The following is a 22,955-nucleotide window of genomic DNA, read 5'->3' on the forward strand; positions in this document are numbered from 1 at the left end:
CTCGGCTCACTGCAACCTCCTCCTCCCAGGTTTGAGCGATTCTCCTGCCTCAGCCTCCCAAGTAGTTGGGACTACAGGCACGCACCACCATGCCCAGCTAATTTTTGTATTTTTAGTAGAGACAGGGTTTCATCATGTTGGCCAGGATGGTCTTGAACTCCTGACCTCGGGTGATCTCCCCGCCTCAGCCTCCCAAAGTGCTGGGATTACAGGCTTGTACTATGCCAATTTTGTGTTTTTTAGTAGAGATGGGGTTTTGCCATATTGGCCAGGCTGGTCTTGAACTGCTGACTTCAGATGATCCGCTTCCCAAAGGACTGGAATTACAGGTGTGAGCCACCGCACCCTGCCCAGTACAGGGTTTTTTATACATGGAGTTTGACAACGTCTTGCCAAAGTCTGACAAACCTGCAAAAATATGTTTTACTCCTCCTAGTAAATATAAGCGAGTAGGAAAAGATGTGATTTTTTTTCCCAGAGGTAGAGGTTTTATTGCGTAAAACACTGGATAAAACTGGGCTGCTTCAAAGACATTTTATTCTAACAGCAGAAAGAAAACAGTCATTGCTGAAAAAACAACTTTTAATACTTTCTATACCAGAATAAAGTTCTGTCAACTGATGTATTATAATAATAAATAATGACCAAGAATAAACTTTAAATACAAAGTTTTCTACTTGTTACAAGCATAGCAACAAAATCCTCTACTCCTATTGATCTCAGATTTCCTCCAAGATAGATTTTTTTTCTTTGCGTAGGAATGTAGACAGTATTATGACCAGCATCACAGACTACAGAAGTTACAGGGAAAAAACTTGACATGTTTAGATATGAGAACCTGATGACATTCAGAAACTGACGCTGCATCACTGTGGCTGTCACTTGTTTGTATTACAAGTTACAAATGTTCTGGAAAGAAGGCCTGTGTCAGAGGGGGAAGGACAGTAGCACTGGACAAAATGGAATCAACACACACGCCACAAAGAAGAGGGGATGTTCCCAGTGTCACAAACAGAATTATTGCCTGTCGCATCTGAGGATGCTGAAAAGACACAAAAAAATACTGAAAGAGCTCCCAAAGTGCTAGAAATGGAATGTGGCTCTTATTTTTCCCCCACTTTTTTTTTCCTCTTTTTTTCTTTTTCTTTTTTTTTTTTTTCATCTTTTTTTTTTTTTTCTTTTTTTCTTTTTCTTTGCTAAGATACCAAAGGCAGAGCAAACACAGAAAGCAAGGGACTGGCACAGTCACCAAACACAGTAGTGCAGTTAAAATCCTAAAGCTTACTACAGTCGGAAAGTTTTCAATAACATTTCAGTCCTTTCTCTAGGATCATAGAAACAGTTGCATTAAGTTTATCAACTCGATTTAAGTAAGGCAGTGAGAACTATACTAGAAAAACAAGAAAGCAGCTTGCTCTATGCCAGATGGGTCCAAGTTGCACAGCGACCTCATTTACACTGAAACCTCGGTTAGATGACACCCTTTTGACAGCATATGCAAACCGGATTCCTTATTAGCCTGAGATTCTTTCTGGTCTCAGGATAGCACTAAGAATTTTATTTACATTGATTGCAGTTTAGTATTTTTGTAAACTGCTGTAGGCAGAGCTGAAGTTTTTAAGGCCCTGGGGTTTAATCTGTGCTCCCAGCCTGCAAGGAAATATTGACTTTTTTTTTTTTTAAGTCTGAATGATTTTGTTTTAGAAGTTAATACTTTCATACTTCTCTACCACCACAAGCAACAGCACCAAATTCATGTCACTCAAAGGAAGTATGTTAAAAGGCTCAACTTTACACCGTGCTAGCAGATTCAAGAATAAACCTTTAACTAGTCTTCTTAAATCATTTTTTAATGAGTTAAGTGTTTCATTATTGACACTCAAAATCTCCTTCTGTGTGGTGCAGAACTTGATAAATTTGGAGTATCCAATCAGTAGAAAATCTAAAATCTACAAAAATATAGAACACATTTGTTTTACAAAAACAGACTATTTTAACTCAAACAGTTTTCGTCATTAGAGATAGAGAGCAGGATGTTTAGATTCATATTTTAATACAAGCTATTTCATAAGAGCTTGCCGGAGAAGAAAATCTTGCTTCATGTCTGTGACACTTATAAAAACCAACACATGAAAAAAAATCTGATAATAAGGACTGGAGCAGCCTTCATTCAAGTAAAATTTTAAAAATCATAATAAAAAAACTTTCTATTATTACCTAAATTTTAATTGCTCACCAGCATCTTCTATGGATGGGGTTAGCTAGTTTTTCTAACAACATTTTATATAATTACCCTACATTTTTTTAAATAGCAACTTCCTTCTTCATCCAAAAATTTTTTTTAAAAAAGAGAGACCACCAAGAACAAAACGTTTCCCTCAATACTGCAATTTGATCTAAAAAAAGGAATTACTCATCAAACCTGCAATGGACATTTGTCTGCAGACACTTCCTGATCATTGATTTCATTTGGCTGTGTATTTTGTAAAAATGCACATTTAAGATTTCAATCCTCTGCAGTGCCGGTCAGCCCTGGCGCTGGCTGCGGGCCGTCTAAGGTTTCTCCATGAGTGCAGTTACAACACCACGTGAATTGATTTTCTCTGCAGTGACCGCTCCAGTCTGACTGGCACCGCAGCTGCCTCCCGACACATCTCATTAGGGTTCTAGGCAAATGACAGCAGCTGGTGTCAGATTATAGAGGTGTTTTCAACAACGAAAACACAGCCCCTCTATCTTCAACCAACACTAAATCATTTAGATGGTATCGTTTTTCGGTTAAGAGCATTATTTTTGGACAAAGATGACTTTCGAGTTGGATGGGCCCCCAGCTCTCTTCAGCTCAGAGGGCACCAAGAATTTTTGAAATCGCTTTTCTCCCACCTGCATTGTTTTGGAAGTACTTGTTGCCGGGTAACAGTTTAGCAGCCATTTTCAAGGGCTGGGGAATTTTTTTTTTATATATATATAGATATCTTTTAAAATTTTTTAAATGTTCTATACACTATTAGGGGGGGTGTACATGATTTTTTCCCCTTGGAATGCAGTTAGCAAACTTTTACCAGATGCATAATGTTAAAACTGTGTAAAATACTATTGCAATATACAGGTTGGTCTGCTCAGTTGGTCTCCTCCTGGCCCTTGCCACCCTCTTCCGTGAGGTCTGCAGAGCTCCCTGCCTTGACAGCTGTAGGCTCCTCGAAATTCCCAGAAGCCTCCGAGTCGACCCTGGAGCGCTTGAACCTGCGGTCGGGATACTGGCTGTTGTCAAAAGGCATGCGATGGACGCAGAGGACATGGGTCTTCAGGTTCCCCTTCTGAGAGGCACTGTAGGGACAGTAGCGGCACTGGAAAGGCCTGTGACCTGTGGGCAGAAAGAGTGGCTGGTCAGCACTGCTGCTCACACCTTCCTGGCCCCCAGGGCTCAAAGGATCATAATCGCAATCACCAGTATGATCAATATTATTATTACTTTGTAAAAATCGACTAGCAAGGGTTAGAAAAGCAGCTGATACATCAAGCACATAAGCTAAGATTTAGAAGATCTTCCCATCCCTGAATATTTTTGTTGTTGTTGTTAGAGACAAAGTCTTGTTCCTCATCTCAGGCTGGGAGTGCAGTGGTGCAATTACATCTCACTGTAGCCTCACACTCCTGGGCTCAAGCCATCCTCCCGCCTTAGCCTCCAGAGTAGCTGGGATTACAGGTACACCACAATGCCCAGCAATGTTGTTTGTTTGTTTTAGAGACAGGATCTCGCTATGTTGCCTAGGCTGGTCTCAAGCTCCTTCTTCAAGGGATCCTCCCTTTTTGACCACGTAAGTAGCTGAGATTACAGGTGCAAGCCACCACACCAGGCTCTTGCTAGAGTTTTGAACCCAGACTTTCTAGGTAATTGAAGATAAATCTCCCTATACCTGAATTTTTTTTCTATAAAGGGTTAAATAGTAAATAGTCCCAGATTTGCAGGCAAAGAGGCGAAATCCAAGATATCATGTGGGTATTTGTAGAACAAGACAGGAAACAAATATTCCTCAGCTTTTTATTGATGAAATTGAAAACTTTATTTATGGACAGTAAAATTTAAATTTTATATAAATTTCATGTGGGATGAACAACTATTATTCTCATTTGAGGTTTTTCCCCAAACATTGAGAACATGGAAAAACCATTCCTAGCTCACAGGCTGTATAAAAACAAACAATTGCTGGGCACGGTGGCTCACACTTGGAATCCCAACACTTTGGGAGGCTGAGGCAAGTCAGTTGTTTGAGCCCAGGAGTTTGAGATCAGCCTGGGCAACATGGTGAGACTGTACAAAAAAAATTTGAAAATTAGCCAGGGACATGCCTGTAGTCCCAGTTATTCAGGAGGCTTAGGTGGAAGGATCACTCGAGCCCGGGTGTTTGAGGTGGCAGTAAGCTGTGATGGTGCCAGTGCACTACAGCCTGGACAACAAGCAAGACCCTGTCACAAACACAAAGAACGAACAAACAAACAAAAAACCAGACAATAGTTAGATTTGGCTCACGAGTTACCCTTTGCTGATCCCAGTTCTGTGCAAAGACCATAAATCCTTCCATCTGGGAGTCTGACTCAGGCCTTAGGGCAAAGCCAGTTCACGTTCTTATCCTCCCATTGACTCTTCATTGTTGAGCAAACCAAGAATGGCAAGGGAGCGTGTGTTTGGGGGTGGGGTAGGTGAGGGGTGCCACCCAGTTCTTGCTCTTAGGCAGAGTTGGAAGGGCTGAGCTGGGGGAATTTGTAGAGTCTGAGGGTCTCAGGGGCAACAGCGGAATTTGTCGGGACCAGGAGCAAGATGAACAGGTAACCAAGGCCAGCATGAGTTTTAAAGAAGGTAGATTTTGAATAGTGACTCTTGAAATAAAACCTTCCTAGAAAGACTTTAATTTGGAACAGGAGGTGGATTCTTGTGGAAGTTCACCTAATCCTCCAAGCATGACATCTCTACCCTGATGCACCGCAGCCATGCACAGACTCTGCCATCTTGAGGAACTGGTAAAACAGCCGGCTGGGGAAGTTATTCTGAAACAATGACATCTCCCCTGCTTCCGGGAAGCTGTTGATGAGACATTCCTGAAAGTTCTCATGTGCTATTTCACCCAGCACCCAGAGAGGTCAGGGCCCAGAGCTGGGTTTCTTTGCTCAAAAAAAAAAAAAAAAACAAGTAAATAAACAGAGGTCCCCATGATTGGCTCCAGAAAATGAGCAAACACATATTCAGCACTTTTTCTAAAGCAGTAATGGCAGTCCTGTGTTTATTTAGCAAAACGGTCTTGTTCCTGAGAGACAGAAAGCCAACGCAACGTTGGAAGCAGAAGCTCACTTTCCCACTGAATTGCAGCCAGTGCTAAATTCTAAATTCTTGCTTCTTGTTGGGTTTCTGGAGTTCACTGCCTCCTTGTTCCCTCATGACCAACTGGTGTCCAGGACTAATCCATTCTACCTGTTGAATCTTTTCCTTTGCAATGCCGACTTCAGAACCAGGTCCAATCTGTACCAATTCTTGTCTAGACTATGAACATGGCAGCCCACAGGGGCCTTCATGCTTCCAGTTTCCCATCTCCAGCCTGTGCTTCCCAGGGACAGCAGAGCGAGTGCCTAAAGCAGAGGCTCAACCTGTGATTTCTTTGCCCCAGATCTTTGATGGCCACTAGCCTCCAAAGGAATAATAAGGACTTTCATGGCTCAATCCTAAAACACCCTTCCATTCCACACTACAGCACAACCCCTTTTGCCCACACCAAACCAAATATCATCATGGTCTCTGCACATGGACGTCACTGTGCAGTGTCTCCATACTCTTGCTTGTCTACCCTCTCTCTGAAATGCCACTTCATTCTCTGCAGGCTCAAACCCACTTCTCTATTCAGGCTCTGATCAGCGGGATGCCTGCTTTATGGGCCCGAATGTATGCACTGGTCCTCCCAAAAGGCTGTGAATTCCTGGAGCAAGAACCATCACCATCTCAGTGTTATGAATGCCAAGCCCAGTACCTGGCACAAAGCAGGTAGGCATGAACTATTTATTATCTTCTTGTATCGCCTTGCCTTTTTTCTAAGGAATTATACATTTTTGGATTTTCTTTTTTATTTTTTTCAGATGGAGTCTCGCTCTGTCGCCCAGGCTGGAGTGCAGTGCGCATGATCTCAGCTTACTGCAACCTCTGTCTCCTGGGTTCAAGCGATTCTCCCTCCTTAGACTCCCTGAGTAGCTGGGATTACAGGCATGCACCACCACGCTCAGCTAATTTTTGTATTTTTAGTAGAGATGGGGTTTCTACATGTTGGCCAGGCTGGTCTCAAACTCCTGACTTCCGGTGATCCTCCCACTTTGGCCTCCCAAAGTGCTGGGATTATGGAAGTGAGCCACCATGCCCGGCCAGAAACTATACATTTTTGGATAGTGCTTCTGCTTCTTCTGTTTCTACTACTGTCCCTGACACAAGGCTAAATTTGATCAACCTTCTCACTTCAAGAAGCCAATTTGCAAATCTACAGACTTTGGAGTTAAAAACAAAATAAAGTACAAGACCAGTGACTTGCTGTTGGCCCTTCCTGACAGCTGCCCACAGGAAGAAGAGCACAGCCAGCACCAGGGGCCGGTATCATGATTGCCAAGTAAGAGAAGGAGTCCCCTGAGTGACTGCCCATGTACTGTCTTGCCCCCCTTTTCACCATAAGGGCTTAGTCACCTAGGGAAGGCCCTGGGTTGGGAGGGGAAGGACAACTGGAGTTTCTAATGCAAATTTATGATTGTACAAAAAACCGTAAATGGTCCCTGTTTTTCATGACCTAGGAGTTAGGGCATAGACTGAAGGATGGAATTAGGATGCCAGTCAGAGACAATGGGATGAGCAAAGCCACGCCCATTCTCCCTACCATAATGGTGAATCTAACAGGGCTAAGCTGGGCATCAGTGAGTTCCAAGTAGATCCTCCTGGCCAAGCAGCTTAGTCCCCAAGATTCAGCCATCCAATTTTTCAGGTTATCATCCCTGTGGACCCGAAGCTATGCCCAGGACTCACTGAGAGAGGGTTCGAGCTACTCTGAAATGGACACTATCGAGCAAGAAAAAGACGGGCCCGATTTGTAGCTGGAGGCCTAGAAGCCAACTGAAGGTCATCCCAAACAACACAGAGAAGGAGCAAGACACCAGGAAACCTGAGAAATGTTTCAAGGCTCTGGCCAAAGCTTCTCTGAAGTGGACTGTATTTTTCTGTTTCTACCAAGGGCAGCTCTGTGGCAGCTTGTGGACAAAGGCTGGCCACTGTCCTAATTACCATGGCTCAGATAAAACTAGGGCTAAGTCATTCATTTATTCATTATATGGCAATAAGTTATTGATGGAGAATGTCACTATCGTTTGACAAGTCTTTGGAGTAAAAAACTCCAAATCATAAGTAAAAATAAAAAATAAAACCAAAACCCTTGGTACCATGATCCAAAGAGGCCAGCAGAGCTATGAAACAAAGCAGCCAAACCTCAGTATTGTTTCTAAATCTGCCTCAGTTTACCAGGATGACATTGGTTCTTCCATTCTTCAGTTGTTTTTGTTCATCGGCAAAACTGTCAATTGTATTTTCCTTTCTGTTTTTGTTTGTTTGTTTGTTTCTTTTTTTTGAGACGGAGTTTCACTCTTTGCCCAGGCTGGAGTGCAGTGGCACGATCTCCGCTCACTGCAAGCTCTGCCTCCTGCATTCTTGCCATTCTCCTGCCTCAGCCTCCCAAGTAGCTGGGACTACAGGCGCCCACCACCATGCCCAGCTAATTTTTTGTATTTTTTTTTAGTAGAGATGGGGTTTCACCGTGTTAGCCAGGATGATCTCGATCTCCTGACCTCATGATCCACCCACCTTGACCTCCCAAAGTGCTGGGATTACAGGCGTGACCCCTGCGCCTGGTCAACTGTCTATTGTATTTTCTATTGTTACATTACCAAGTAACAATTTCACATATGAATCCTATGTTACATGGAAGCTGCCCTCCCTACAAATGATACTGCCACAGGCGTGATGCAATGTGCCTCTTGGCAAACTAAAATGTAAACCTCAGATATCACCTTTATTTGCAATGAAAGCCTTTTTGATTTGGCCAACTTGGTATAAAAACACTTAGTACATTTTTTCCACCAATCGATTTTAAAATATTAATCATGATTTTATCCTATAGTTATATTTTGAATCTCTGTTTCTTGGGAATATCAAAATGTATAATAATAATTCTGGAAGATTTGGATACTTCACTGGTCAAAACATTAGTATTGAATTGGTTTCATTTTCACTTAGGTGAGATAGAAATCTGTATGTAAATCCATCTAAAGCCATGCATGTATCCATTTGTAGAAAGAAGTCTATACAATGCTAGAATCATAATAAATCATGATCTTGCAATGTATCTAGTAAGTAGAAACTTTGTAGACAATACTGGTAGTACTGAAAGACCCTGAAGGCTTGTATTCCACAGTTTTTCACGTACATTTTTGCATGTTTATCCTCATATTTGAGCTTTGGGGAGTTTTGCCAAGGGATGATATCAGCTCCATTGTACAGATGCGAGAGCTGAGATACAGTGAACCTAGAAGGTTTGGCTTTAAAACAAATATCCAGTTGATATAAAGTACTGAGTTCCCCTCATTCTTTAAACAAAGACCATGATTAAAATGTGTTTTTATAAGCTCACACACACATACACAGACACACACAATGTGTTGGTTTATACACAATTTACAATCCATTTTATTCCATATCCATCATATTGTTTATAGACACACACACACATCTTTCTGAGTTGTTCGCTGAACGACTCCCCTGAGACTGATGTGGAAGAAAGTTCTATGAAGAAATGAAAGGGGAAGCTGACTGGGAGAAGCTATGATAGGCCCAGAAGAAGCCATTATATTTTCCCAAGAATCAAATATAACTGAAAGCCTGATCTTTTGATGATGAGAACATTTATTCCCAAACAGAAAGCTGTTGCTATGCACAGTACTGTTGGACATGACACATTTCTGAGTCCAAGTAAATCTGGATAAAAAGTTCCAAATGTCTCTCCACCATTTGTCCCTGTGAAGCCCCTGATGACAATAAGATTGGGATCTATTGGCTTTGGGTCAGAGAACATAAGCAAGGGCTCCAGAAAAAAAAAAAAAAAAAAAAAAGTGCTGAGCTCTGCTGAATACGTCCCTGTGGATTTCACATATTTCTGACAGCAGAGACCCTCCTGAAGGCAGCAGCAGCAGCAAGAGGGGCCCATGGAACAATGCTGCGAGACATTCCTGCAGAGGGGCTGAGGGTTTGGAGGAAGTCAGATCTCTCTAGACGGAGGTAGGTCATCTCATCCCCATAGGAGAAGCCGCTGCAGTCCCGGAGGTGACTGGGCAGCCCCTCAGTGGCCTGCACACTCCATCTATCCCTTTTTTTTTTTTTTTTTTTTGAGATGAACTCTCACTCTTGTTGCCCAGGCTGAGTGCAATGGCGCGATCTTGGCTCACTGCAACCTCCGCCTCCCGGGTTTAAGCCATTCTCCTGCCTCAGTCTCCCAAGTAGCTGGGATTACAGGTGCCTGCTACCATGCCTGGGTAATTTTTGTATTTTTAGTAGAGATGGGGTTTCACCATGTTGGTCAGGCTAGTCTCGATCTCCTGACCTCAGGTGATCCGCCCACCTCAGTCTCCCAAAGTGCTGGGATTACAGGCGTGAACCACTGTGCCTGGACTGTCTATCTCATTTTAATGGAACAAAAGGCCAGCCATGTTGCCTGTGCCATCTTAGTTGACTGGACCTAGACTTGGGGATTCCTAGAGGTGTAAGGAAGATGTCAATGTCCATCAATGTTGAAGATGCAGAATAAGTATTAGGAGAGACTTGGGTCAAGCAGGCTTCCATCGTCGTAGAACTGAAGAGAATAAGAACACCCACTCCTGCCAGCTCCCCATTGGAGAGAGCATCAAGGCGATGGCCTCTCCCAAGTTGAACCTGTTAAGAAGCACCACACTCCAGGATGGCCTTTGGTCAAATAAGAAGACCCAGGGCTCTCTTGTTCTGGTACCTTTGCTTTACTTTCAGAGCCCTCCTTCTCCCCAGTGGACCAAGAAGCTTGGGTTCCTACCATTGCTTCCCTCCTCTGTAAGGCTGCTAAGCTACTAGCACCCTGAACTTCAGTCTCTTCTCTCTCTGACCTTAGGCAACCATTGGAACTCAAGGTTTTCATTTCCACACCTTGATAATGATGCAATAATACTTACACCTATATCACAGGAGTACTGTGAGCATCAGATGATGGCATGTGACACATCGGTAAATGACGAAGAACCCCAAGATGTCGGCTGCTTTCATTGGCATGGCTGCTGTTTCCATTGTTGTCATCATGCTGTTGATCTAAGCTGGTTCAGGGGAAGCTCTGCCTGGTTCTTCATCGAAAGTACCGACTCAACAGGTGTCTCCTGTGCTACTGTCCTGTGCTTCCTGCTGCAGGTAGCACCATGAAAGCTTAAGGGACTGTCTCTCCTTGGGGATAGGCATTTGAATGGGGGCTCTGGGAAACCGGAGGACCTTCAAAGCCCAAAGGAACAAGTTGGTAACAGTTGCATTGCACTGGGAGGAAGTTCAGCAGACATGAGATAGAATTTGATGTAGGTGAGGCCTCTTGCCAGAAGGAACTCCCCATTTAGAGGGCAGGGCTAAGTTGGCTGGAGCCAGGTCCCAAACAGCACTGGAAGGCAGTGCGGGCTGTGATACGGTATAGGTGATGGAGAGCTCCTGTAACCCCTGACAGGAGGAATCTGAGCCTCTGAGCATCCCCGCTCCTCATCTCCCTTAAAGCCCCCATAGCTTGCTGTACTCTGGTCACAGGGGACTTCTCTCTGTTCTCCAAATGTGTCATGCTCTTTCCTGCCCCAGGACCTTTGCTCCATCCTCCTTGATCGTCTCTTTGATCTGGACTCTGCCTGCCCCTACTTCATCCAATTCCTGCAACCTTATCCTCTAGGCTCCCGTGCAGCTGCCTCTGCCTGGGGAGGGCCTCCCGGATGACCTCAGACCTGCCATCATGGCTGTGACACACATCCCAGCACACGCCTCTTCCTCAGCCCGACTGCTAGCAGGAGCTGAACGAGTAAAACAACCATGGCTGTCTCCCCCACCAGGCAGACTGTCTGCTCCACGGGGGCAAGGACTGAGCTTTTATTTTGGGGTTGTTTGGGTTTTTTGATGATTATTGTTACTCACCACCCAGCACGGTGCTTGGCACATCACAGATCTCTGCCAAGCATTTTTTTTTCCAGCAAAGGAACAGAAGAATGAAATAGATTGCCAGGAGATAGGAAAGAGAGACAGTGCTACTGCAGTCCGAGGGGCATACCTGAGCCCAGGCACAGCAGCAGGAAGCCTGGGTCAGTGCAGCATCCTGGGAGCAGGTCAACGAGGTACAGGGGAAGCTCAGTGGGGAGAGTGAACAAGGGCCAGACACACAGGACCCACTGGGAAGCTTGGCCCTCATTCCGTGGGAGAAGAGAATTGGGAAGACTTTTCCAGCACTGCCGCCACACCGGTTCCCAGAATGTTCCCAATCCCCATCTATCTGTATCCTGTGTATCCTGAGCTCGGAGCCCTGATGGTGTGACCAGATGGGGGCCCCCCCAACCGCCCGCCCCACCTCACTCCCCTCTCTCTACCTCTCACTTTGAGGCCATCAACATTTCCCATCACTGCCATGTGAAAAGTAAGTACATCATACGTTAATTTGTATTGTCACTGCGCCGTGGAGCCGTGGTAAAGAGCACATTCATTTTTAATCCACTATGAATAATATATAAATATGTATACAGTGCGGAGGGTCAAGAGGAGTAAGGAGAAAGCAAGTCGTACATTGTTTATAACAAAAGTGGGGAAACGAGATATTTTTCTTACTTGCTAGGATGGAAATATCTGCACTTTCCCTGCACCTAAGGGGGAGTAGAAAATGCCTGCCCTTGGGAGGCCTATCCATTTATTACAGCTCCACACTTGTGGGCAGCTGGCTTTGCGGAAGAGAGGGGGCTGCGTCTATGGGGCTTCCAGACTTTCCAAACTGATGGCTTCTCCCCACCTGTGGGGCAGAGGATAAGAGAGTGGGGAGAGGGGAGGTGATCACCCTGTGGTGTTTAGTCCTGGGGCGGTGATAGGGCCCATTGGTGAACACGTTCTGGTACACACTCATCAAAGTGCATCAGCACGAGTGGCCTCAGTTGGTTCTCACGACTGTCAGTAGGGAGAGATGGCAGAGGGATGTCTTCCCACCTTACAGACATGAAATCCCCAATCCAGGGAGATTAAATGATCATCCAAAGTCACACGTGTGGAGCTTACTGCTTACTGATCAGGAATTCAACTTCATGTCTTCTCTAAAAGAATGCTCATCTCTGCACCTGCTCCTGCCACGGACTGCAACCTGCTTGCTGGAAGAGTCTCTACAAAAAGGGGTTAGGAGTCAAAGATGCTCCAAGAGGTGGTCCATGAATCCCCTGAAGGGGTGTGTACCGTGTGTATGTGTGTGTCTCTGTGTGTGTTGGTGTGTGTTTGTGTGTGTGTGTGTGTCTGTGTGTCTGTGTGTGTGTGTCTGTGTTTGTGTGTGTTTGTGTGTGTGTCTGTGTGTGTTTGTGTTTGTGTGTATGTGTTTGTGTGTGTCTGTGTGTGTGTCTGTGTCTGTGTGTGTGTGATATCGCACATGCACCACATGTCACTCCCCTTACAGGCACAGAAGCCCATCAAAGCTGGGCATTGAGCGCATGGAACATCATTTTCAGAGGATGGGATCCCAAAATGTATTTACAGCAGAAGGGCGTCCTGCATCCACGTTTGACAGTGCCACACCTAGAAGGGAGCAGGTGATCAAGTGGAGAGAAGCAGCCTCAGCATCAGTTCCCACACATGGGGCTGTAACGTTCGGGAACAGCCACCGCCAACTGGCACCCAGAGGGGCTCCCTATAACACACTTCTCCCAGAGCTGCACAACCAGCGCCCCCTGAACTCCTTGAAATTAGAGGGACATTTAGGCAATGCCTGCAGCTAGGTAAGAAACTGGCTCCCCCTATAGGTCAATTGGATACATTAAAAATTCAGGGCCACAGGTGGCTCAGGCCTGAAAGTCCAGAATTTTAGGAGGCCAAGGCAGGAGGATTGCTGGAGGCCAGGAATTCGAGACCAGCTTGGACAACATAATAAGCCCTCATCCCTACAAAAATTTAAAAATGAGCCAGGTATGGTGGCACGCATCTGTAATCCCAGCTACTTGGGAGTCTGAGGCAGCAGGGTCACTTGAGCCCAGGAGTTGGAGATTGCAGTGAGCGGTTGGAGTGCCAGTACACTGCAGCCTGGGCAACAGAGCAAGACCCTGAGAAAGAGAAAGAAAGAAAGAAAGAAAGGAAAGAAAGGAAAGAAAGAAAGAAAGAAAGAAAGAAAGAAAGAAAGAAAGAAGGTAAGGAAGGAAGGAAGGAAGGAAAGGAAGAAGGAAGGAAGGAAGGAGGAGGAGGCAGGGAGGGCAGGGAAAGATCTTGGAGGGAGTTGGCGAGAGGGACAAGTAGTTAGCCGGTATGGGGGGTCTCAGGCGGGGGGAGTGAGAGAGAAATCCAAGCAAGCCCCCATGCCAGACGGCACCTCACTAGGAAGCCAGCAGGAAGGGGCTAAGGACGCAGAGTAAGAAACGTAAGGGAGTCAGAGGTGAGGTTCGGGGGGAGAGAACGAAAGAATGAACCAGGCTAGAGGAGAAAGAAGCAAGAGAGAAAAAAAAGAAGAAACGAAGAGTAGACAGAAATTGGAAGTCCAAGAGGAGAGAGAAGAGAGAAAAAGAAATTCAACTCTCCAGAGTGGGCCCCGCCACCTGGGGGAAATCCACTGGGTATGGTGGTACAACAGGTTCATGAGCGGGTCAGGACTGCAGGGTGCTGGGCTTGTCTTCACTTGGGGGCCCTGAAGCCCCTCACCATCACCTACTGCTTCCTTTGAATATTTACTGCTTTGACCCTGAGGCTGCAAAATGGGAGGATGCCAGCCCAGGACCCTAGCAATCCTGCCTTCAGCTTCAAGAGGCTCAGCGGCTCAGTAGGACAATGACAGGGTAAAAATGTACATAAAGAATCACTAGACCCACAGAGAGAGCCGTTTTCTCAGTCGCACATATACTTTAAAAAATTTCCTAATTCCAAATAGGCAAGAATGGTTCCAATCAGGTACGTAATTTATGTTTTCAGTTTAAAAAAATATTCATCCATCTCATCAAAGATGCTAAAACACTTTGGAATATCCTTAGTACAAATAAATTTAGGTTTCAAATTTCCTGTGATTTGGGTTTTAATTTAGAAGGCTACCCAAAAAAAATGTACTTATTTTACAAGTGCATTTTGATCTATGTGGTAACGGATTGAAGACATCTGTGTGAACTCAAGCTTAACTTCATATTTATAATATAGATGTGTGTATATACAGGAGTTAGTACACAAGCTTATATTTCCTTATTCTGTCAGCTGAGAGGGTCTAGAAGCAGTGACATTGGTTTCTAATACCACTCTCAAAAAAGGGAACCAGGGCTCCTTGGAGAAATGGCTGATTCTAGGACTGGGATAGGAAATATACAAAAATAATCCTGGGGCATTTAGTGCTGCAAAGTAAGAAAGTACTAAAGAAAAAATATCCCACATATTGATGGCGGAGTGGAGGGTGTCAGATTAGCACACAGTTTGCTGAAGGAGCCCCCATACCCAAAGCTAGAACCATTTGAGTAACAAAGTAAACAACGTAGTATCAGATTATGACCCAGAGTCTAAAATAAATATCCACAAGTCATACTGGCATAAATGATCGCATCAATAAATACAGGGAGAAGGATTGACAAATGCCTTGTGCATTCCAAATAATTTTGTAGCTATTTCTTGCTCAAGGAGACGGAGCATATCTCCCTGCTCCTTAAGAGTGGACTGTGCCAAGTGACTTCCTTCCAAAGAGTATGGTATGGAAAGGGATGGGAGAGTAACTTCTGTGGAGAAACCCAACAAACATGACCCCAGCCAGCAGATCAAGGTTATGCTGATAGCATGTGCCCTTGATTTGATATGATGAGAATGGTAATTTACCTCTGTGGTCTTCCTTCCCTAAATCCATAACTCGAGTCTACACACAAGAAATTGCAACTGAGGGACGTTCGGCAAAATACTTCTGGAAACTGTCAAGATCAACAGAAACAAGAAAAGTAAGAAACTGTTGCAGCCAGGAAGGTGGAAGGAGACAGGACACCTAACATAATATGGTATCCTGGAGCAGAACAGGATATTGGGTAAAAACTAAAAAACTAAGAATACAATATGGACTTTATTTAACAATAATGTGTTAATATTGCTTCATTAATTGTGACAAACATACCCTACCAATGTAAGATGTTAATAATAGTGAAAAATGGCCGTGAAATCTATGGGAGTTCTCTGTATTATCTATGCAACCTTTTTTTTTTTTTTTTTTTTTTTTTTTTTTTTTTTTTTTTTTTTGAGAGTGAGTCTTGCTCTGTCACCCAGGCTGGAGTACAGTGGCACGGTCTCAGCTCGTTGCAGCCTCCACCTCCCAGGTTCAAGCAATTCTCCAGACTCAGCTTCCTGCATAGCTGGGACTACAGGCGCTCGCCAATGGGTCCAGCTAATTTTTGTATTTTTAGTAGAGATGGGGTTTCACCATGTTGGCCAGGCTGGTCTTGAACTCTTTTTTTTTTTTTTTTTTTTTTTTTTTTATTTTTATTTTTATTTTTATTTTTTTATTATTTTTTTTTTTTATTTTATTATACTTTAAGTTCTAGGGTACATGTGCATAACGTGCAGGTTTGTTACATATGTATACTTATGCCATGTTGGTGTGCTGCACCCATCAACTCGTCAGCACCCATCAATTCATCATTTATATCATGTATAACTCCCCAATGCAATCCCTCCCTCCTCCCCCCTCCCCCCTCCCCATGATAGACCCCAGTGTGTGATGTTCCCCTTCCCGAGTCCAAGTGATCTCATTGTTCAGTTCCCACCTATGAGTGAGAACATGCGGTGTTTGGTTTTCTCTTCTTGTGATAGTTTGCTAAGAATGATGGTTTCCAGCTGCATCCATGTCCCTACAAAGGACGCAAACTCATCCTTTTTTATGGCTGCATAGTATTCCATGGTGTATATGTGCCACATTTTCTTAATCCAGTCTGTCACAGATGGACATTTGGGTTGATTCCAAGTCTTTGCTATTGTGAATAGTGCCGCAATAAACATACGTGTACATGTGTCTTTGTAGTAGACTAATTTATAATCCTTTGGGTATATACCCAGTAGTGGGATGGCTGGGTCATATGGTACATCTAGTTCTAGATCCTTGAGGAATTGCCATACTGTTTTCCATAATGGTTGAACTAGTTTACAATCCCACCAACAGTGTAAAAGTGTTCCTATTTCTCCACATCCTCTCCAACACCTGTTGTTTCCTGACTTCTTAATGATTGCCATTCTAACTGGTGTGAGATGGTATCTCATTGTGGTTTTGATTTGCATTTCTCTGATGGCGAGTGATGATGAGCATTTTTTCATGTGTCTGTTGGCTGTATGAATATCTTCTTTTGAGAAATGTCTGTTCATATCCTTTCCCCACTTTTTGATGGGGTTGTTTGTTTTTTTCTCGTATATTTGTTTGAGTTCTTTGTAGATTCTGGATATTAGCCCTTTGTCAGATGAGTAGGTTGCAAAAATTTTCTCCCATTCTGTAGGTTGCCTGTTCACTCTGATGGTAGTTTCTTTTGCTGTGCAAAAGCTCTTAAGTTTAATTAGATCCCATTTGTCAATTTTGGCTTTTGCTGCCGTTGCTTTTGGTGTTTTAGACATGAAGTCCTTGCCCATGCCTATGTCCTGAATGGTACTACCTAGATTTTCTTCTAGGGTTTTTATGGTATTAGGTCTAACATTTAAGTCTCTAATCCATCTTGAATTAATCTTCGTATAAGGGGTAAGGAAAGGATCCAGTTTCAGCTTTCTACTTATGGCTAGCCAATTTTCCCAGCACCATTTATTAAATAGGGAATCCTTTCCCCATTTCTTGTTTCTCTCAGGTTTGTCAAAGATCAGATGGCTGTAGATGTGCGGTATTATTTCTGAGGACTCTGTTCTGTTCCATTGGTCTATATCTCTGTTTTGGTACCAGTACCATGCTGTTTTGGTTACTGTAGCCTTGTAGTATAGTTTGAAGTCAGGTAGTGTGACGCCTCCAGCTTTGTCCTTTTGACTTAGGATTGTCTTGGCAATGCGGGCTCTTTTTTGGTTCCATATGAACTTTAAAGCAGTTTTTTCCAATTCTGTGAAGAAACTCATTGGTAGCTTGATGGGGATGGCATTGAATCTATAAATAACCTTCGGGAGTATGGCCATTTTCACGATATTGATTCTTCCTATCCATGAGCATGGTATGTTCTTCCATTTGTTTGTGTCCTCTTTGATTTCACTGAGCAGTGGTTTGTAGTTCTCCTTGAAGAGGTCCTTTACATCCCTTGTAAGCTGGATTCCTAGGTATTTTATTCTCTTTGAAGCAATTGTGAATGGAAGTTCATTCCTGATTTGGCTCTCTGCTTGTCTGTTGCTGGTGTATAAGAATGCTTGTGATTTTTGCACATTAATTTTGTATCCTGAGACTTTGCTGAAGTTGCTTATCAGCTTAAGGAGATTTTGGGCTGAGACGATGGGGTTTTCTAAATATACAATCATGTCATCTGCAAACAGGGACAATTTGACTTCTTCTTTTCCTAACTGGATACCCTTGATTTCTTTCTCTTGCCTGATTGCCCTAGCCAGAACTTCCAACACTATGTTGAATAGGAGTGGTGAGAGAGGGCATCCCTGTCTTGTGCCAGTTTTCAAAGGGAATTTTTCCAGTTTTTGCCCATTCAGTATGATATTAGCTGTGGGTTTGTCATAAATAGCTCTTATTATTTTGAGGTACGTTCCATCAATACCGAATTTATTGAGCGTTTTTAGCATGAAGGGCTGTTGAATTTTGTCAAAAGCCTTTTCTGCATCTATTGAGATGATCATGTGGTTCTTGTCTTTGGTTCTGTTTATATGCTGGATTACGTTTATTGATTTGCGAATGTTGAACCAGCCTTGCATCCCAGGGATGAAGCCCACTTGATCATGGTGGATAAGCTTTTTGATGTGCTGCTGAATCCGGTTTGCCAGTATTTTATTGAGGATTTTTGCATCAATATTCATCAGGGATATTGGTCTAAAATTCTCTTTTTTTGTTGTGTCTCTGCCAGGCTTTGGTATCAGGATGATGTTGGCCTCATAAAATGAGTTAGGGAGGATTCCCTCTTTTTCTATTGATTGGAATAGTTTCAGAAGGAATGGTACCAGCTCCTCCTTGTACCTCTGGTAGAATTCAGCTGTGAATCCATCTGGTCCTGGACTTTTTTTGGTGGGTAGGCTATTAATTGTTGCCTCAATTTCAGAGCCTGCTATTGGTCTATTCAGGGATTCAACTTCTTCCTGGTTTAGCCTTGGGAGAGTGTAAGTGTCCAGGAAATTATCCATTTCTTCTAGATTTTCTAGTTGATTTGCGTAGAGGCGTTTATAGTATTCTCTGATGGTAGTTTGTATTTCTGTGGGGTCAGTGGTGATATCCCCTTTATCATTTTTTATTGCATCGATTTGATTCCTCTCTCTTTTTTTCTTTATTAGCCTTGCTAGCGGTCTGTCAATTTTGTTGATCTTTTCAAAAAACCAACTCCTGGATTCATTGATTTTTTGGAGGGTTTTTTGTGTCTCTATCTCCTTCAGTTCTGCTCTGATCTTAGTTATTTCTTGCCTTCTGCTAGCTTTTGAATGTGATTGCTCTTGCCTCTCTAGTTCTTTTAATTGTGATGTTAGAGTGTCCATTTTAGATCTTCCCTGTTTTCTCTTGTGGGCATTTAGTGCTATAAATTTCCCTCTACACACTGCTTTAAATGTGTCCCAGAGATTCTGGTATGTTGTATCTTTGTTCTCATTGGTTTCAAAGAACATCTTTATTTCCGCTTTCATTTCGTTATGTACCCAGTAGTCATTCAGGAGCAGGTTGTTCAGTTTCCATGTAGTTGAGCGGTTTTGATTGAGTTTCTTAGTCCTGAGTTCTAGTTTGATTGCACTGTGGTCTGAGAGACAGTTTGTTATAATTTCTGTTCTTTTACATTTGCTGAGGAGTACTTTACTTCCAATTATGTGGTCAATTTTGGAATAAGTGCGATGTGGTGCTGAGAAGAATGTATATTCTGTTGATTTGGGGTGGAGAGTTCTATAGATGTCTATTAGGTCCGCTTGGTGCAGAGATGAGTTCAATTCCTGGATATCCTTGTTAACTTTCTGTCTCGTTGATCTGTCTAATGTTGACAGCGGAGTGTTGAAGTCTCCCATTATTATTGTATGGGAGTCTAAGTCTCTTTGTAAGTCTCTAAGGACTTGCTTTATGAATCTGGGTGCTCCTTTATTGGGTGCATATATATTTAGGAGAGTTAGCTCTTCCTGTTGAATTGATCCCTTTACCATTATGTAATGGCCTTCTTTGTCTCTTTTGATCTTTGATGGTTTAAAGTCTGTTTTATCAGAGACTAGGATTGCAACCCCTGCTTTTTTTTGTTCTCCATTTGCTTGGTAGATCTTCCTCCATCCCTTTATTTTGAGCCTATGTATGTCTCTGCATGTGAGATGGGTCTCCTGAATACAGCAGACTGATGGGTCTTGACTCTTTATCCAGTTTGCCAGTCTGTGTCTTTTAATTGGAGCATTTAGTCCATTTACATTTAAGGTTAATATTGTTATGTGTGAACTTGATCCTGCCATTATGATATTAACTGGTTATTTTGCTCGTTAGTTGATGCAGTTTCTTCCTAGCCTCGATGGTCTTTACATTTTGCCATGTTTTTGCGATGGCTGGTACCGGTTGTTCCTTTCCATGTTTAGGGCTTCCTTCAGGGTCTCTTGTAAGGCAGGCCTGGTGGTGACAAAATCTCTAAGCATTTGCTTATCTGTAAAGGATTTTATTTCTCCTTCACTTATGAAACTTAGTTTGGCTGGATATGAAATTCTGGGTTTAAAATTCTTTTCTTGAAGAACGTTGAATATTGGCCCCCACTCTCTTCTGGCTTGTAGAGTTTCTGCCGAGAGATCTGCTGTTAGTCTGATGGGCTTCCCTTTGTGGGTGACCCGACCTTTCTCTCTGGCTGCCCTTAAGATTTTTTCCTTCATTTCAACTTTGGTGAATCTGGCAATTATGTGTCTTGGAGTTGCTCTTCTGGAGGAGTATCTTTGTGGCGTTCTCTGTATTTCCTGAATTTGAATGTTGGCCTGCCCTACTAGGTTGGGGAAGTTCTCCTGGATGATATCCTGAAGAGTGTTTTCCAACTTGGTTCCATTTTCCCCCTCACTTTCAGGCACCCCAATCAGACGTAGATTTGGTCTTTTTACGTAATCCCATACTTCTTGCAGGCTTTGCTCATTTCTTTTTCTTCTTTTTTCTTTTGGTTTCTCTTCTCGCTTCATTTCATTCATTTGATCTTCAATCGCTGATACTCTTTCTTCCAGTTGATCGAGTCGGTTACTGAAGCTTGTGCATTTGTCACGTATTTCTCGTGTCATGGTTTTCATCTCTGTCATTTCGTTTATGATCTTCTCTGCATTAATGAGTCTAGCTGTCAATTCTTCCACTCTTTTTTCAAGATTTTTAGTTTCTTTGCGCTGGGTACGTAATTCCTCCTTTAGCTCTGATAAGTTTGATGGACTGAAGCCTTCTTCTCTCCTCTCGTCCAAGTCATTCTCTGACCAGCTTTGATCCGTTGCTGGTGATGGGCTGCACTCCTTTGCAGGGGGAGATGCGCTCTTATTTTTTGAATTTCCAGCTTTTCTGCCCTGCTTCTTCCCCATCTTTGTGGTTTTATCTGTCTCTGGTCTTTGATGGTGGTGACGAACTGATGGGGTTTTGGTATAGGTGTCCTTCCTGTTTGATAGTTTTCCTTCTGACAGTCAGAAGGACTGTCTGTTGGTCTGTTGGAGATTGCTTGAGGTCCACTCCAGACCCTGTTTGCCTGGGTATCAGCAGCAGAGGTTGCCGAAGATAGAATATTGCTGAACAGCGAGTGTACCTGTCTGATTCTTCCTTTGGAAGTGTCCTCTCAGGGGTGTACTCCACCCTGTGAGGTGTGGGGTGTCAGACTGCCCCTAGTGGGGGATTTCTCCCAGCTAGGCTACTCAGGGGTCAGGGACACACCTGAGCAGGCAGTCTGTCCGTTCTCAGATCTCAACCTCCGCGTTGGGAGATCCGCGGCTCTCCCCAAAGCTGTCAGACAGAGTCGTTCGCGTCTGCACCGGCTCCCGCTACTTCCCCTGTTGGTCTTCAGCTGTGCGCTGTCCCCAGAGGTGGAGACTACAGAGACAGGCAGGCTTCCTTGAGCTGCTGTGAGCTCCACCCAGTTCGAGCTTCCCAGCGGCTTTGTTTACCTACTTAAGCCTCAGCAATGGCGGGCGCCCCTCCCCCAGCCTCGCTGCTGCCTTGTGGATAGATCGCGGCAGACTGCTGTGTTAGCAGTGAGGGAGGCTTCGTGGGCATGGGACCCTCCCGGCCAGGTGTGGGATATATTCTCCTGGAATGCCTGTATGCTTACAGCGCAGTATTGGGGTGGGAGTTACCCGATTTTCCAGGTGTTGTGTGTCTCAGTTCCCCTGGCTAGGAAAACGGATCCCCTTCCCCCTTGCGCTTCCAGGTGAGGCGATGCCTCGCCCTGCTTCAGCTCTCGCTGGTCAGGCTGCAGCAGCTGACCAGCACCGATTGTCCGGCACTCCCTAGTGAGATGACCCCAGTACCTCAGTTGAAAATGCAGAAATCACCGGTCTTCTGTGTCGCTCGCGCTGGGAGTTGGAGACTGGAGTTGTTCCTATTCGGCCATCTTCGGTCTTGAACTCTTGACCTCAGGTGATCTGCCTGCCACGACCTCCCACAGTGCTGGGATTACAGGCATGAGCCACCGCAGCCGGCCTCTATGTAACACCTTTATAAATCTAAATCCATACTAAAATTAAAAGTTTATTTTGAAAGTCTCTTTAAAAACGGATTTGATTGATCTTCTGTGAACAGGAAGAAACCAACACCCCACATCAAGAGATGCTTCCAAAGTCACAGAACCAAACAGCTAATACTTAACTTTGGTTGACACAAAAACTTCAGAAGGGCGTATGGCATACCCACAGTCTGCTGGGTCTGCAACCCAAGGATCAGGGAAGGCAGCACAGCAGATTTTGAGAAATCACCACTGTCCTGCTAGCATGCAGCATTTTTCTTTATTCAAGCGCAGTGATGAAGACTGTAGATTCTCAAGCCAGACACCAGGGCTCAAACATCTGCCTCTTATGGGTTGTGTGTGCTTTTGGGCCAGCCAGTTAACCTTTCTAAGTCTCAGTTTTCTCATCTGTAAAATGGGTGCAATAATAATAATACCTCCCTGATAGGATTGCTGTGAGGATTCAATGAGATAAGACCTGATGCTTAGCACAAAGTGCAGCACATAGAGTTAAATGAATGTTTGCTAGAAAAGGCTGTAAGTATTCAAATACTTCATCTATTACATGCCCATTGCGTGGTAACCTTGAACTTCAAATGGGGGAATGTGCATTTTGATTCTTCTGCCAATGCTGAAGTCAGGGGTTGGGCTCCCATTTGTCGGATGATTTGGTGTGGCTCTGTGTCCTCACCCCAATCTCAACTTGAACTGTGATCCCAAGGTGTTGAGGTGGAGGGTCCTGGTGAGAGGTGATTGGATCATGGGGACCACTTCCCCCATGCTGTTCTCTTGATAGTGAGGGAGTTCTCACGGGAGCTGATGGTTTTTTTTTTTTTTTTTTTTTTTTTTGAGACAGAGTCTCGTTCTGT

General features: G+C 43.9%; 1 protein-coding gene across 1 annotated transcript in view; it reads right to left on the reverse strand.

The window, feature by feature from the left end:
• Positions 1–520: 520 nt before the first annotated feature.
• The window catches only part of ZNF536 (zinc finger protein 536), a 275,952-nt gene continuing 253,517 nt past the window's right edge, over positions 521–22,955 (reverse strand). Inside the window, exon 5 of the mRNA XM_030941625.1 lies at positions 521–3,364. The gene's annotated coding sequence lies outside the window, so the exon portion shown is untranslated. The remainder of the gene's footprint in view (positions 3,365–22,955) is intronic.

Source organism: Rhinopithecus roxellana, chromosome 12 (genome assembly GCF_007565055.1).
Source record: "Rhinopithecus roxellana isolate Shanxi Qingling chromosome 12, ASM756505v1, whole genome shotgun sequence".
Taxonomy (NCBI): Eukaryota; Metazoa; Chordata; class Mammalia; order Primates; family Cercopithecidae; genus Rhinopithecus; species Rhinopithecus roxellana.